The sequence below is a fragment of the Mytilus edulis genome, chromosome 6 (genome assembly GCF_963676685.1).
Source record: "Mytilus edulis chromosome 6, xbMytEdul2.2, whole genome shotgun sequence".
NCBI lineage: Eukaryota > Metazoa > Mollusca > Bivalvia > Mytilida > Mytilidae > Mytilus > Mytilus edulis.
Window position 1 is genome coordinate 84,248,078 of NC_092349.1, and position 5,082 is coordinate 84,253,159.

Sequence of the window (5,082 nt, forward strand, 5' to 3'; positions counted from 1 at the left end):
GAGGAATTACTATAACTCCAACATACTAAAAAATTATAGAAAAAATATTGAAAGAACGAGAAAATCCAAAAAATATAATTTCACAAAACCCACTTCAAAAAGGATTCACTGAGGGCACTTCTCCACTGATTTGTGAACTTTTTATAGAAGAATTTGAAAGGGAAAGCAAAGACTTTAAACTTCCAGTCTACATAGCCTTATTAGATGGCAAGTCAGCTTTCGATGTTGTGGTACATGCTAATTTGATCCGTCGTATGTTCCAGGTAGACTTTACAGAACAGTCCATACGTTTACTAAATAATTTATATGAAAATGCATCTTCTCTTATCAAATGGAATAATATAATGTCAAAAGAGATGTTCACTATTGATCAAGGGGTCCGTCAAGGAGGTACATTCAGCGCTGACTTATATAAAATCTACATTAATCCTTTGCTTAACATTTTATGTACATCAGGTCTTGGTGGAAGAGTAGGGAACATAAATTGTTGTGCTCCTACATGTGCTGACGATGTAGCACTTGTCTCCAACAACCCTCTAGAACTACAAACCATGATTAACATTGCTTTGGATTTTAGCAAAAGAGAAGGATATTTATTACAGCCTACAAAAAGTGTTGTTATTCCAGTAAAAACATACTGCAAATTTTATGATATTAAAGATGGATTTTGGAAATTAAATGGAAAAAAAACCATGCCAATTGTTTCGAACGCCACACATATAGAAATTCAAAAATCTGACAAAGATTCTGCTGTCTCAACAGTAAATGAAATATAAAGAAAGCACGTAGAGCAATGTACAGTTTAATGGGTACAGACCTCCATGGAGAGAATGGTCTAGATAGTAAAACTTCAATATCATTAATAAGAACATATATTCTGCCAATATTAACTTATGGTTTGGAAATCTTATTACCAAAAGGAAAAATACTAAATAATATATCTATTCAATATAAAAAATGGATCAAACAAATTTTGTCTTTAAACTCCAATGTAGCTGATTCTGCAGTTTATACCTTATCTGGTTTACTCCCTATAGAAGCTGAAATCCATGTCAAAGCTATAAATCTTTTTGGAAACACATCTAGAGCGAACTGTGATTCAATTGAATGGCGGCTAGCCGAAAGACAGCTACATATAAAACCCCATAATAGTTGCAGCTGGTTTATTGAAGTCAAGGAACTATGTTTAAAATATGAAATTAAGGACTTGTATGCTTATTTAAACAACCCGTTATTAAAATTTCAACGGACAAAAACTAGTAAAATCCAAAATTCATGACTATTGGACATCTAAAATTATTTGATGAATCAAAAGGTTATTCAACTCTTAAATTCATGGACCATAAATATAATATTGGATCCGTACATCCTTCAGCAATGTCAGTTAGTGCAAATCTAAAGGACATCAGAAAAAATTCCTGTACGACTTAAAATTTCAAGTGGGAACTATATTCTATTGTGTGAAAAGTTAGAAGAGGCAAGAATACCAATGTTATCAAAAATCCTAGATAATGGAAGCCTGATCCTAGCTAAAATTGCAACTTCTCTTCAAATTGATCTTATCCAACTAATTATCAATCCGTTCTGTTATGTAGACATTAATGCAACCAGAACTGTTTTTGAGGAAACCAGTAACATTTTTGGAACCCCTGTGTAGACAGTTGCTTCTAGAGCGAACTGTGATTCAATTGAATGGCGGCTAGCCGAAAGACAGCTACATATAAAACCCCATAATAGTTGCAGCTGGTTTATTGAAGTCAAGGAACTATGTTTAAAATATGAAATTAAGGACTTGTATGCTTATTTAAACAACCCGTTATTAAAATTTCAACGGACAAAAACTAGTAAAATCCAAAATTCATGACTATTGGACATCTAAAATTATTTGATGAATCAAAAGGTTATTCAACTCTTAAATTCATGGACCATAAATATAATATTGGATCCGTACATCCTTCAGCAATGTCAGTTAGTGCAAATCTAAAGGACATCAGAAAAAATTCCTGTACGACTTAAAATTTCAAGTGGGAACTATATTCTATTGTGTGAAAAGTTAGAAGAGGCAAGAATACCAATGTTATCAAAAATCCTAGATAATGGAAGCCTGATCCTAGCTAAAATTGCAACTTCTCTTCAAATTGATCTTATCCAACTAATTATCAATCCGTTCTGTTATGTAGACATTAATGCAACCAGAACTGTTTTTGAGGAAACCAGTAACATTTTTGGAACCCCTGTGTAGACAGTTGCTTTTTAATCTGCATAATAAACGGTATGCTTTATTAGCTAATATAGATAAGCAAGGCAGTAGAAAATCTAACTTCTAAATGCTAAAATAGTGTAGTATAAGAAGCTTGGCCTTGCAATTACATAACGGGCACACTTGGTCCCAGAATGAGTTGTTTTTATATTGAAAGAACATTTAATTTATTTCATTCAATATTTCTTTTTTTGATTTATTTGTGTATGTAACATAAATTCTTGAGGTGGCGGAAATTTTTATATTTTAATATTTAAAGTGATGCGCGATGTATTATGACATATTGTGTATTGACATTTTCCTCTATGTGAATGGAGGTGTGCCTTTATTGGCAGAACTACGTGAAAACAGATACATGTAAGTGGCGGTACACATGCAATTGTTTCTATCAATGTGGGGTAAACTATCCACACCCGTACAAAAAATTCCCTACAGTCTTGGAGATATAAACATGTAACTGTCCTGTTTGTTTTTTTTTATATTAAAAGTCTTCCTAAAAGTATTGTATAATTTTGACAATACATGACATCTACGTGTATCGTAGAAATTTTATGACAATTTTATGACATGTGCTAATCATACACTACAGCAGTATTTAATTGTATAACCTTATCCATATAAAATTTTAGTTATTAGACATTTGTTTACACATATACATGAGTACTTTAAACTGTATGCTATAAACTACTAATGCATGAATAATGCTGTTCTCAGTCCCAATGCATCTTTGCTAGTCATTACAATTTTAATGCCCCTTTCGCTAAGCCATTGGTGGCATTCAATGTAACAGTTACCCCTGTCTGTCTTTATGTAAGTTTCTGATTTCAGTTTATATTATTAATAAACATTAATATGGCTCGACTGAATGTTATTATATATAAATATGATATATATATATATATTATGTATATACATGTACAGTGCTTATTATCACAAAAAAAAAAACCAGATAAATTTTAAAATTTTGATTGTGTCACTCTTATCATTATAGTGAAAAATGTATGTCCATTTAAATGCGGTACGTCTAAACACCGCTCAGGACCTCCTGAGTGCACTCAGGACATACAAAGTGCACTCAGGACATGAACTATATGTTTTAGTGAGTGGTGGAGGTATGCATTCGATAGATAATTTAATTCTCCATCTAATAATTTTTGTTTTTATTAAATTATTTTAACATTTAAGGAGTTATTGAAGATTTCATCGGCACGTGCCGTTTTGGGAAATATGTCAGGCATGACCGTGGATTATATTGAATACCAATTATCATGTTGATTAGGTCGTTTAATCTTTAATAATTAGGAGTGATTAGTGATGGTACAAACCCCATACAAGTAAGCTTTGAAAACAAGCAAAATCAAGATGTCTTTTGAAAAATAAAGAACAATGAAGATCTATTGTTTAAAAAAAAAAAAAACTATTAAATAAAGTTAACCTTTTCTTTTTGTTTGTAATAATTGAAGCCAGTCGAGAAATATGAGAAATGTACATATATAGTTATATATATAGGAAATTTTCGTTCAGAAAATTCATTTTATTTCATTAACCTAATAGATAAAAAAAAAATATCGTTATTATATTCTTTGTATAGACTCAGACTTTCGTATTTTATTAAAATTTCGTGCAATAAAAAGTTAAGATTTATTTTTAGTTAAAAAAATTAAAAAGAATAATTCTTTCGTATTTTCATATCTCTAGATATATATCACTATAGTACGGAAGCCCTGGAGTTCCATGAACAAACTTTACAACTTGCGCGCAAGATAGTAACTCATGCGCAAGTTGTAGTTTTTTTGCGTGACACTCCAGGGATTCCGGGCAGATCACTCACTAAAAATAGCGTTGAATTCAAAAATAAATATATTTGTATCATTTTGTTCTAATTCTTATTCATATAATTGTGTGTGTGTGTGTGTTTTGTTCTATTTTCTTGTCTTTGAGATTCATTCAAATAATTAAGTTATCGAAATCCGTTCAAACCACGTTCAAAACCACGACTAAGTCTTCTTGCACAGAGTTTGAAGTGCCCCCCCCCCTGAACTATTTCAAGAAATTTGTTATATATATCAAGGCTGTAAAAATCATTAATAAATTTTTAACATTCATGAAAAAGGTCATAAAGTGTGCATACCATAAGAAAATGTTTATCAGTCTCTACACTGCAACTTTCACAAAACTTAATAACATAGTGCTATTCATTTTAAACGTAACACGTACAGTACTAACAACACAATTCATAAACAACAATAAACATAATCCAATCAATTTTGTTGATTGGATAATTCACGGCTCAGTAGTTGTGTAATCAGTGACACGTGCCTTCATTATTTCATAAGAATTAACATATCTATCTAAGTTCGATTTCAAATTCTTTAATAGTTATCCCATAAGGACGCGGTGTGTCAGTGTAAGATCACCCCGATGGCCGGAGGCCAGAGGGTGATCTAACACTGACACACCAAGTCCGACTGGGATAACTATTTTACATCCCAGCTGTTTTAGATTAGACGAAAAACCATTTACAATTTATAAAATCTAGTTTAGAACGCCACACAACCATAACAATATACTTTATATATTACTATATGATGTATACCCATTTTGAACCCCAAACACGATGAGTAGATATCAAACAATGTCAACTCGCCCCACTTGCCAATCGGCCCACACTATATCGCCACTTTTTGAAAATATCGTCCCACTCTTGTTTACCGACTTGCCTCACTTTGAAAGAGTGTAAAATCAAATTGAACAATCAGTCTGAAAACTCACTAATTAACGAAAATGGTTAAAACACCACAGAATAAAGGTTTGACAACTCG